Here is a 13,219-nt window from a genome sequence, read left to right on the forward strand (position 1 = left end):
AACCTGTAGTACATGTTTCCTGAAAATAGTTGTGCATCCATTGCCTTGCCTAATAATAATAATAATAGAATATAATAATATATGCAGGGGAAAAAAAGCTATCACCCTAAATTCTCCAAAGGTGCGCATAAACCAAACCAACTTTTCTTGTTGCAAAGAACTCCTCATTCACCGTTCACCAAACTGTCATTGTGGCACATTACCCTTATGTGCACAGTTACATTCATCCAAAACAACTTAATCATTCAATGTAACAAAGCAGCATTTTTTATGTTGAGTCTATGGTTATGGATGCTGACTTATTTTTATGTTGGGCATTGTATTGACCAGAAGAACAGGGCTCCCCATTAATAATCCTCTAATAAATAATATCTAATTACTCTACTTCTTTTCATTAACTCATTGTTTTCAGCCATTCCATTTCTATTTAATTTTATTTCTAAACGTTTTAACTAATTTTGTTCTTAAATTATTCTTAATATTCCTGATCTTCTTGAAATATCATCATTGATAATCTGGATTTCTATTGTTCACCCATCTTATCTCCTCATCAGCTAGCCCAAGTTCCATCATGTCAAATCTGTCATTGCAATCATTGTTCAGCAATTAATAATACAGTAGACTCGAATTAGATCCATCTTTTATCTTTGCAACCATGAAGAGTGTTTTGCATAGTTTTAAATATTAGAAATCATTTGAATATACCTGGATGATTTTTTATATTTGTATCTTCAGGCAATATTAGATGGTTAAGGAATTGTTGAAAATTTGAACCATCAAAAATTGTTTCTATTTTCTGTAACAATTGGGGGGCTCAAGTTCCTTCCAAATGCAATTACTATTTAATTTCACACAATTCTCATATCGTATTTTTATTAGCGTTCCTTTTAATGTGGGAAGTATCACATGGACTAGAAACAAATTTAGAAAGGTTGGATAGTTGCAATTAAGAAAAAGGAATATGGGTGAAATAGGCGAATCAGAATTGTGAAATTCAATCTTAATGTTTGAAACTAGGAACCTTGAACATTTGTTAAATCCATATCAAAGTCATCAAGTCTGCTGAAATATTTTATTCAAAAACATTAAGTATGCATTACAAACTTAATGATATTATTTTCAAAATCTTCTCTCAGTAATTTTGGTTCAGCACTGTTACTGTAGCCAGGTCAGCAAGGATGAGACAAGTCCTGTAAATATAGAAAAAAATAACTTTAGCATAGTTAAGTTGTATCCTGTACAGAAAACTTTTAAAATATAGGAAAGATGGTTATTTATTTAAAAATGCAAATTGTCATCTGTCAAATTTAGCAATTAATTTAAGATTGAACAAAAATCATTGGGCACCTGTTCTATAAGCTAATTTAATTTACTGATCATATGTTTATTATTCCCATTTTAAATCTCTAAATACTTAATTAATGTTTATTAAATATGCAAGGTAAATTGAGAGAGAATTGAACAAACAAATTCCAAAGGGGAGATGATGATGAGGGGAAATTCCGGGAGATACTGCAATAGTAACTTTTAACGGAGTCATCCGCTAATATGCATTTTAATGCAACAATTTCAGAGTGTAAAAATCATTCGTCTTGACTGGGATTCAAACCCAGATTCCTCAATATCCGGTCGAGTGCTTTAGCCACTTAAGCTATTGAGGTGTCCTCTTAAACTGAAATTTTGGGGCTTTTATAGGAACAAGATTTCAGTTTAAGAGGACACCTCAATAGCTTAAGTGGCTAAAGCACTCGACTGGATATTGAGGAATCTGGGTTTGAATCCCAGTCAAGACGAAAGATTTTTACACTCTGAAATTGTTACATTAAAATGCACATTAAAGGAAGACTCCGTTATTGCAGTATCTCCGAGAATTTCCCCTCATCATCATCTCCTCTTCGGAATTTTTGTTTAATTTTCTCAATTTACCTTGCATATATGCTATAATAATTTAGATATTTAGATACACTAAGTGTTCACTGAAATATTTTTAATTGCCAATTATTTTATCTTATCTGTGATGCGTTAGGAGCCAGACGATAGGTAGTCCATGCAGTATCTATTCCTCAGTGAGGTGGCCATTGAGTGATGGTGTCACGTTAAAAACGAGAGATGGAAAGGGGAAATATAGATATTTTAGGTCTATGATATGGTGAGATGGCAATACGATGGGATTACTAGAGTGATAAGTATAGAAAATAATATACAGCGGTGGGGACGAGAGCCAACGAGGGGGGTTGCCAGGGTATTAAATGAAAAGGTAGGAAGAAGCGTAGTCAACATAGAGCAGATAACGGATAGAATATTACTAGTAGAGCTAAAAGCAGAACTGACGAACTTGGTTATTATTCAGGTATACATGCCACCGAGCAACCATAAGGAAGAAGAGGTCGATAGGATATACGATCAGTTAGAGGACATGATCGCGTGTGTTCCTGCAGGGAAAAATTTGATAGTGATGGGGGATTGGAATGCGACGGTAGGCGAAGGAAGAGATGGTGATGAGGTTGGGGACTACGGTTTAGGCACGAGGAATGACCATGGGGAGAAAGCAGTAGAGTTCTGCAGGAGACAGGTGTTAGTTACCACCAACCATTGGTTAAGACATCACAAAAGGCTTAGTTATACATGGAAAATACCAGGTAACTCAGAAAGGTATCAGTTAGGCACAGATTCAGAGACATCGTGATCAATTCACACAGCTTCCAGGGAGCGGATACGGACTCTGATCACAAATAAGTTGTTATGAAATGTAGCGTCCGTTTCAAAAAGATAAGGCAGGGGCGGCGAGTTAGAAAATGGAATATAGAAGCATTAAATGGTTTGAAAATGAAGGAATACACACAGGCGGTGGAGGAAATCATGGAAAATGGGAAAGTATCATCAAGAAAGGGTTGTCTAAAGCTGCAAAAGACTATGGAAACTGTTAACGCTAAAAGTACTAGGAAACCATGGATCACAGATGAAATGATTACAAAGATGGATGAGGGACAAAAATGGAAGAATGTAAATACAGAATTAGGAAAAATGAAGTACAAAGAATTGAACAATAAATTGAGGCAGGTAACAAATAAGGCAAAAGACGCATGGTGGAAGACGCAGTGCGAGGATATGAAAAGTCTGCAGAGGAAGGGTGAAATCGGTGCGCTGTACAGCAAAGTTAAATCACCATCCGGAAGTAAGAAGGGAAGAGCTATGCTAACAGTTAGTGATAAGGCGGGTAAGGTAATAATTGACACAGGAATGATCCAAGAGAGATGGAAGGAATATATAGAATACCTGTGCAGTAAAGAACTTAGACCAACCAGGCATACTTGACGATGAGATGGAAAGGGCATTAAGGGAGATGAAGCTAAATAAGGCCGTGGGGTTGGATAACCCCCTGCGGAACTACACAAATGTTTAGGAAAATGTGGGAGGAAGAGGCTATATGGCCTGATCCGTAGTATTTATGAGGAAGGAATCTGGCTGGAGGATTTTGTGAGATCAGTTTTAGTTCTTATTCCGAAAAAGGTAAAGGCCACGTCATGTGAGGACTATAGGACAATCAGTTTGATATCCCACGCAGCTAAAGTTGTTCTCAGGATCATAAACAAAAGGATAGAGAGTAGGGCAAATGATTACTTAGGGGATGATCAGTTTGGGTTTAGGAAGGGGAGAGATAGTGATGCCATGCAGTAATGAGATCACTAACCAAGAAGAATATAAAATACAAACATAAGGTATTTTTCCCATTTTGAAGATTTTAAAGTGAATTGGCAAAAACATTAAGTGTATTGCAGAAAATGTACATGTCTCAGATTGCTCAGGTCCGAGTGGGGAACGGGGAGTCTGGTTGGGCAGTGTTAGGAAGGGGTGTAAGGCAGGGTTGCCCATTATCACCGTTGCTGTTCAACCTGTACGCAGAGGAAATGATTAAAGAGGCATGGGAAGAACTCGAGGTAGGAATGAAAGTGGGCGGGGGATTCGTAAAATCAGTTAGGTTTGCTGATGACCAAGCTTTAGTTTGTCAGTCAGCCAAGGGGCTGCAAGCATTGCTGAGTGAATTGGAAATTCAGTGCGACAGGTATGGGATGAGAATCAACATTAGTAAAACAAAGGTTATGCGATTTTCTAGAAAGAAAAAGGCCAAGCTTAACATTAAAATAGGAGAGCAAAAACTAGAGCAGGTAGAACAGTTTACGTATCTCGGTAGTGTTTTGGACCAACACGGTCAAAGTAGTAAGGACGTAAGGAGAAGAATTGCGCTAGGCAAAGAGGCTTTCAAAAGGAGGAGGAAGTTGATGACGGGGACGTTGAGTAAGGATGTTAAGAAAAGACTCGTAAAAACTTTGATATGGAGCGTAGCTATGTACGGCGCGGAAACGTGGTCATTGAAGCAGGAGGATAGACATAGACTGGAGGCTTTTGAAATGTGGGTGTGGAGAAGAATGGAGAATATGAAATGGACAGAGAAGAAAACAAATAGAAGTACTTGGTATGGTGGGCGAAGAGAGGGGTTTGTTGGGAGCAATCCTATGGAGGCAGGAAAAGTGGATGAAGGAAGTATTGGCCGGCAGTGGGATGTTGAAGACTGTGATAGAGGGTAGAATGTTGGGCAAAAGAGGAAAGGGAAGGAACAGGATAGGGATGTTAGACGGGATGAAGGGAGGAAGAAGGTACTCAGAGATGAAGAGGGACCTGATGTAGTGTAGTATGTTTTGTTTTGCTAGGGGCCACAAATTATTTAATTGGCAATTACGTCCATCCAAAAACCTATCTTAACCGGTAGATTACCTAATAAATATAATCTATGATGCTTTTAGTTCAAAGATAATTATTGTTTACACAATAGAGCTAAAATGGCCAAAGAGTTATTTAAGAGATAATGGTTGATGGAAATAAATGAAACCAAACTGATTGATATTAATTGCTGGAAAAAAAGTGCTTTGTCCATATCATTTTTTGAGGCTAACATTGTTTACTGAATGATATTAATTTTTGATATGCTTCTATATAACAATAGATGTTTTTCTAATTTTACCAATAAATTTAATTCTGGTCTCTCCATACAGATGGATCAGTGAAGTGACTACTTACCCATGTCGATGCTACATGCCAAATTGACCAGAATAATTTATCCTGAAGCAACTCAAAGAGAAGAAGTATATGACCAACAAAAAAGAGTAATGGGAAAAAAGTTATGTTACACAGAGATGGTTATTTAAAGATTCAAAATGTACAAAATTAATTATATAAAATATGTCTATGTATACTTTTAATTGCAAATAATGTATTTATATGATTCAAAAGGCAAATGATAAAATGCTGCTTTTATAATGATTGCAAAATTTACATTACAATAAACAGTTAAATAATATATATATATATATCATATGTTGATATTTAATAATACCCCACCTCAATGAGACATATTGTTCAGTATAATTTTACGCACAAATTAAGTAGCAGAAAATTATTCAATATATTTTTTTTGGCATTTATCAACTGAGAGCCTTTGGGTAGCTAATATTGGTGTTCAGTTCCGAATGGCTGATTAGACTGAGTCGTGAAATAAAAAACCCCTCTTGTATTTGATTTATCTCAGATGAACCGCCACAAATGTTTACAAAATATTCCTTTGCACCTCACTTTTGTTATAAATTAATTTAATATATTTGTTACTAAATAAATTAGCACCGGATTAATGCTAATTTCATAAAGGTGACTGATCATCACAATTAACTATTAATAGCTGCATTGGAATATTATTATAAATATCTATACATCTATACAGAACCATAACATTTTGAGCTAAAGTCGAGCAAGATTTTACTGAAACCAAAATTATTACTGCAAGTTGAATGAAAAACCATTATATACCCCAAAAAATCCAAGAAATGGGGAATGTGGTTTGGTGAGGAGATAATTATTAACAAATCATGTTAAATGAGATACATCTGAACTTCCTTTCGCACGATTTAAATGGCAATTTGTATAGATTGTTTAAAAAAGTCCAATAGAAAATGTTTTAAATAGCTGTTATCGAAGCAAGGAGCTGTTATCCCAATCCTATCCTTAAACTTCCTCTCCATGATTGAATCCAACACGCACTTTTGAGAAGAACGAATTTTTGTTTACACAAGAGGCACTTTCTAAATCGTAAATAGTTGAATTGCAAATGTTTTGTCGACAACTAACGAAAGTAAATATATGTTCCCCTAATGATTTCTCTTAGGTACTGGGCAATTATTTATTGCCGCAAGTATGCGACACAGTATTCCTCCCCTGGCTCTGGAGTTGGGTGTAAAAGCCCTAGTCGCGGGGTGAAAACGGTCAGTTGATTATCTGACGGTGACCGGTAGGACATGAGGCTTCGGCTGGGTTTATTCCGGCTTTCCTCGATACTTTGTGTCGCACGAGAAACACCCTTGCAACATTATTTTGCGCTATTTTGCAAGAAAGCTGTAATGAGTATTGGAAATTTAACAAAGGTAAATCTTTATCGATTAATTAATTGTCAAAAGAAAAATGACGAATGTAAAAAATAAGAAATTGGAAGGCATTAGTAAGTCTGACAGGTGACTTAGAAGGAAAATATAGCTTAGTTATGCCGTCGTGGATACATTAGTGCAACAGCTGCCTTGAAGTATTAACCATTTGCTCTTCAGCGAAAAAATATTTTTCCAGAGTTGGACCAACACCCAAGCTTAAAAATATACACTTCCCGAACGTTATGACAGATCGGAATGAGTTGGATATATAATGTGATGAATGAAAAATATCTTACCAATACAGCCTTGATAATATCGTCGGAACCGAATAGTTTGGATAATGATTAGCCAGATAAATATTTTAACGTTAAACCACCGAATTTAATTATCAGATGAGCTGATTCCTCCCTGGATTCACACCCGTTTTATTCAAACTAAACGTTACTGCCCATGTACTCAAGTGTCGTGACGAAACTTAAAAATCGAGACATAAGTTACAGACCCTTTGCAACCGTCTCATTGCCAGGACCCTCCGGTACCCCCTGCCACCCCTTTCCTCTTTTCGCCCCGATAGACGAGAGAACCGCCGCACGGGTGGCGGTAGTGCCCACTTCGAGAACCACTGCACTATAGCATATGAGTGACATTTCTCTTCACATACAAGAGGAACTGCTCAATTTATAAATCAATATCTTTTCGGCGTTTCCTGTTCACGAAGGAGATTTAGAAAATATAATTGATTGCGAATAGGGTTAGGCGACAATCGACGGAAAAAGGAATTATGTTTTCGTTCAAATTTTAATTTGAAAAATATTGCTAAAATTGTACCTGTGTTTAAGAAACAAACTAAGGCATACATGAAGGTCCATATCTTTATTTGATTGACAATTCGTGGGAGATATGCATTTTTTTCTGAAATGTTCGGATCGTATTTCTCATGTTTAAAAAAAATATAAATCCGGATTAAAGAAAATTTTAAATAAAATAAAATGTAGGCACAATTGCTGATGGCATAGATTTTATCCCCGAAAAATATAATAATGAAATATTCTTAAAAATATTCTCTCTAGTTAAAAATATCCCGACTATCGAATATACTTATATATGCGGTCTTGATGCAAACTATATTGAGAAATCAACTAAGGGCAATTCAAGAGTTAATTGTTTATAATAATGTATGACTTAAGCAATGCGTTTAATGCGCTGTATTAAATGGGGAATCAGTCGAGTGATACTACAAGATGGAGGGGAAAGAGTTTCTGATTTATGATTTCACATTAATATAGGATCTAAACTATTTTTTTATCAAAGTTCACTACGAGAAAAAGTACGTTAAGCACTTAAGATACCTTTTGGAACAACTTCGTCACATTTCTTCGTAGATTCTTCTTCGATACAGCGCGCTCGCAAATATACCTACACAAAATTAGATCGCCTCGCAAGCGCAGCCATTGTTTAAATAGTCCCTTGAAAACTTTTATCGCTAAGTTGCATGAAGCCTATTTAAAAACAATAGGTGACGGACAATCTTTAAGCTGGAGGAGAGACAAAAGTGATATGCATGGCAACGGCACCTAACAAATAGGATACATAAAGAGCATAAAAATCCCATCGATTCAATGATTTAGAAACAAAGTTACGGAGTGCATCTGACTATCTAGTCAAGCATTTCAAATTTGATAACAATGATTGCCTCAAAATTTACTCACGTCAACGCGTTTATTTCTCCCGCTAAATTTCTCGAATGGTCGATTTCCAGTTTTCTATTATTCACTTTCCTTCAAATATGCAAATCTTCGAACTATGTATATTGAACGAAAAATACGAGTTAAAAGTTCTGTTGCGTTATACATTAAGGCATCGAAAAGGATACGCTGTACCTAGCTATTATTTAGAGACAGCATATTTACATTCGGTTAACAAGAAGTGGTTCATCTCAGATTAAGTAACCAAGAAATATGAATGTTGCTCGACATTTTAAATGTTTCCAAGATTTTGATTTAAGCATAGAGCGACTTTAAAAACATTCTAGCATTCAATGTAGCTTTAATTAATCAACACCCTTCATCTACTTTTGACAGCTACTTTTTGCCTAAGTAGTTGCCTTCAATGGGCTCTCTAAAAAGTCTGTTGAAACTGCAGATGGCATCTCATTAAGCTTTTAATGAGTAGCAAAGGTCAGTCAAGTTTTCCAAAATTGACCTAGGGAATTTGTCATATCTGAAGGTGGAAGCGAAAATTCACATTATATTTATATTCTCTTGGCACTGCGGTAACTTTATAAAAAAGGTGTGCCCCCCAGCTAGGCAACAAAGAGTTTTCAAAAGCCCGCCCTCGTTTCATTATGTGAGAAATGCAAATTTGCTCCTAATTTAAGTTTTTAAGATATTCAATTTACTAAAATGTGGGCGATTCAACGCAAAATCGATCAAGAACTGACCAAATTCATAGTTTCTGATAAATTGTCTAAACAATTGCAGACTAAGGAGAGCATGGGAAATCTAAAATAATTGCTTGACATCAGACGTCTTTCGCGTTTTCGTTGGAGCCCAAACTTTAAAAAAAATTTCTTCAGTCCAAGCGCCTTCTAAAATACACCCAATACAATTAAAAGCTCTCCTGAAGTAATCAACGGAAATAATAGTTCCTAGTTAATTAAAGAATTTATTTCACTCTGCATCAATCAGTCGAGTGAATCAAACTTTTTTATGTTACAAAAACCGAACCTTTTATATATTTCAATTTCACTTTTCACCGCTGTCGAAAAATTGCTAATGAGTTTTCATCTACTGATACACGAAGTTTAAACAAGTTTGCCATGCACAAATCATCAAATAAGTAAGACTTATGACCAGAAAATAAATAAATGAAATGAATTTAAAATAATAAACTAAGATACTAACAAAATTAAAATAAAAAGGAAATAAAAATTGAAATATGGAAATAAAATGATTAAAACAAAAAACTGAAATATTTAACAAAAATTATATGAAATAATGAAGTAAAAAAATAATGTGAAAACGCGGCAAATAAATTCAATAAGCAAACGAGTATTAATATTAATTAGGAGAAATTGATATCACAGCTACCTTTCCGAAGAGTCTAGGTCCAGCTGGGGCAGCTAAGGACTTGGAAGATGATATCTCACCGATGAGCTGATTTTCAGATGAGTCTCGCGTTCTTCTCCCACCTTAAGTCGTCGCTCTCGTCCGGTCCGAAGATATTCTGCGAGGTCGAGAATTCATCTGTTGGAAGGGCGGAGTTGTGCGAAGAGCCTTCCACATGTCGAAGAATGGAATAAATCTTGGAGTAACATCACGCCGTTATCAGCGAACTGTTGCAGCAGCAAGTTTATCGAGGCCATTTGAAATGTTGCGCCGCTTCAGCAGATAAAACCTCAAAAGAGAGAAAATTGCAAGGGTCAGTATTCGCAGGGAAATTTAGAATCTAAATTAACATATTTTAAAATAAAACTAAAAATTACAGATTAATAATTCTTAGCATCCATCGGAGGAGCAGATAATTTCTATCATCATGGCAATTCCGGAAAATTAATCTTGTACGCAAATTCTCAGACAATTAGATTCAGCAATGCCGAGAGAGCTACTACTAATAAGTATTGAAATTGCATAATACGTCATCTTTATGTTATTAAAACGAGGCGACGGGAAGTAATTCAGTTTAAAGATTACTCAGACTCCTCCAGACTCTGAGGAGTTAAGAGTACAGATGATCGTCAGTGATACCACGTAGATCAGCTGATCACAGGAAAGCATTCGCTCCACACCTCGAAGCCAGTCTTTTATCTCAATTTGATTAAATGGCGATTTGACTAAGCATTCTTCCGCTGCCGGTTGAATGTAGCCAAGTCTACACAAGTCAAAGATTGGCAGTAATCCACGAGGGAGTAAAAACGTTTCCGGATATTCTACTCTTGGTTAGCAGCCACAAAAACAGAATACCATAGACTTATTGCGCCCGTGCAGTGACATTAAAGAATCTGCATAAACAAAACCAATAAGCTTTAAACCTTGATAAAAATACATTAATTTGTCTTTTATACTTTTTAAGTGCCATCACGTATTAAAAAATTGGTATGGTGACAAGATTTCTTTTTCAAACTAACCATAGCTTAAACAATTAAGAAATATTTCATTAGAATTATTATTTAGGATGTGAAGCACGACAATTCCATCGATTAGTTAGCAAACATTTTTAACTTTGCATATATAATTCAAAATAAAACTAGATTGGAAGAGGGTAACACACACAAAAACCATGACGTGGGCGTGTCCATAGCACAAGCAAGTTCAGCCCTTAATATAATAACCGGAATTAAATTAATCCTACCTTCAGTACTACACAATCAGCATGAAAAATATTGAGGCGAAAATCAATGCAGCGATCGTCAATTAAACTTTCGAAGAAAAATATATTTGGCAAGCAGCATAGCAATGCCCAAAAGGGCTAGCAGACATTTCTGACGTGAATTTGAATATTAAACAAAAGTCATCCGATAGACAAGCGAAAATACAATCCTCAATCGATGCAGTAAATAATTAGCCTTTAACAAAGGATTTTTTACGTCGATTCAGAGGCAGAATTTATCCAGTCATCTAGAGCGAGCACGCGATATCCATCACTTCGGTTCGAAGCTGCACCCGCGTCTAAAAACTACAATTCATCCAGCTGAATGAATCTAGAATGTTGTCAAATTTCACAAGGTATAGTAAAATTATAACGCAGAATTTGGGTTACCTTTCTGGAATAGGTATTAACAGCATCATGATAATCATCTCGCCGATCAGCCGATGTTTAGAGTATTTTACTTCTAAGCGTGTCACTCGATTTGATGAAACGGCGATGCGGTGCTTTCTTCCGCTGTGGAAGTGGTCAGGAATCTTCCAAATAACACGATCGGTAGGATTAGGTTGAAGCGTCTGCAAGACGTGAAAAAAAGCAAAAAGAAAAAAAATTTGAAAATAAAATATTTTAATAATTTCTAAGATTTAGCCATTATCACCGTAAAATAAGCTAGTTCACAAAGTGAAAAGGAACTGACGTAATAAAATTAGGTAGGCCCATTCTTAAAACTATTAAGTGGATGCTTAATACTCCGCCACTGAAGCACCTCTGGGCGGGGAAACTCGCTAGACGGGAAATGGTTTTCCATGAAATCACTACTCTCTCCCCAATTGCATCACACAACAAATTAAATCACTTATCCTTAAGCGTAAGATTTAATTCAAAGTTGGCACGTTTTCGCTCAGAACATTCATGTTAGGCACGTCATATTTGACTACATAAGTTATTCCCGAAAAAAAGTTACTTTATTCATTTATTCCAACGACTTGCCACGAACCTCGAACATACCTTTCCTGTCGTATTTGGTCCATTTTTATTCACTTTTTTCGCATAAAGAGTGACCAATATATTCGGTGAATTAATCCTTGTTTTGAATTTGGTCTTCCTCTAGCTTGTATACAAATTTACAAGTAATTTTATTGTTTTAACGAATATTTTTCCCTTTTCCCTTCCTCCCCCATATCCTACCTTATCACTCGCCCTTCCCAATTGGTGCTTTCACCCCATGCCACACCTTTTGGTGGATCGCGGGGTATTTATGTCTATGCCTTTTAGGAACACGCAAGGAACCTAGTTCTCCCAAGTAAAATGTAAGGTCTAAAGAGTAGTCACTAAAATGAGAAGAGCACACGCCTTCGGCAACGTCGGGTTAAATTTCGCCTTTCCCAAATTCCGAGTGCCGTGAAGCCTTTAATCACTCAAGGCAGTAGGCATAGACAATTTTATCCTTTCAAGCGGTAACCAGTATTATAAAGACATTAGGTTTCCAAGAAATTGTAAGATTATGAGAAAAATAAATGAAGTCCAGGGCGGGATACGACGGTCGTTATAACAATATGATGCGGCTATTAAAGTAAGTTTTTCATGAAAATGACCGATAGTTCGACCATGGGTTAAATGGAAGAAGGGACAGCCACAGTCACAATCTCGCCCGAACAAAGCCGAATTATTAGTATTATAATTAAGAATGTGATTGCCACTTACTTGATTTATTCAAAACACCAGTGATTTCCCGTCGCTCTCGCTATGTCCTTGGCGCCTTACACCTCTCTCTCTCTGTGGCAAACAAAGCTTGAATGTCTTCGTAGAAGTAAGCTCTTGGCGAGTGCATTAAGAGGGAAGGGGGAGAATGGTTAGGCGGATGCACGGGATTGGTGAGCGAATATAAGAGGAGGGGGCAGGCGAAGGGAGAGGTTTGAGCTGCCGATGGGTAGGGAGGTGAAGAGTAAGGGGGGCTATAAATATGGAGGAGGGGAGGAGGGGGATGGGTGGGGGGGCTAAAGGAATATCCACAAAAAGGTAGGAGGAGGGAGAGAGGTGGTGACGAATGAATGTTGTAGACAGCTGAACACGGAATGACATGGAAATAAAATGAGACAAGCATTTGATCATGGAACTACACATGAAAAACAACTGTGTGATAAAAATAAAGGATCTTACGACATTTATTGGAACACAATGTTCTTGTTGGAGGTGTGCACACTCATTGGTGCGCAAGGTACTGCTTAAGTGCCATCAAAAATCATTTTATTTCCTATTGTTTCTATTAAAAGACATTCGCGCGAGAGGAGAAAGATATCGACAACAATAAAAATTAGACGATTGCGAGATAATTTTTTTCCGAAAGATTTAAAAACTGCTGAAGAGCATCATGAAGAACCCCA

General features: G+C 36.5%; 1 long non-coding RNA gene across 1 annotated transcript; it reads right to left on the reverse strand.

The window, feature by feature from the left end:
• Nucleotides 1-1,058: 1,058 nt before the first annotated feature.
• On the reverse strand, nucleotides 1,059-12,812 carry LOC139686080 (uncharacterized). The gene is made up of 4 exons (XR_011700293.1): nucleotides 12,540-12,812; nucleotides 11,229-11,410; nucleotides 9,560-9,866; nucleotides 1,059-1,190 (listed from the first exon to the last, which is right to left on the reverse strand). It is a non-coding gene; the product is annotated as an uncharacterized lncRNA (long non-coding RNA).
• Between the last annotated feature and the right edge of the window lie 407 nt (nucleotides 12,813-13,219).

The sequence above is a fragment of the Hetaerina americana genome, unplaced genomic scaffold (genome assembly GCF_022747635.1).
Source record: "Hetaerina americana unplaced genomic scaffold, ioHetAmer1.1.p SCAF_1, whole genome shotgun sequence".
NCBI lineage: Eukaryota > Metazoa > Arthropoda > Insecta > Odonata > Calopterygidae > Hetaerina > Hetaerina americana.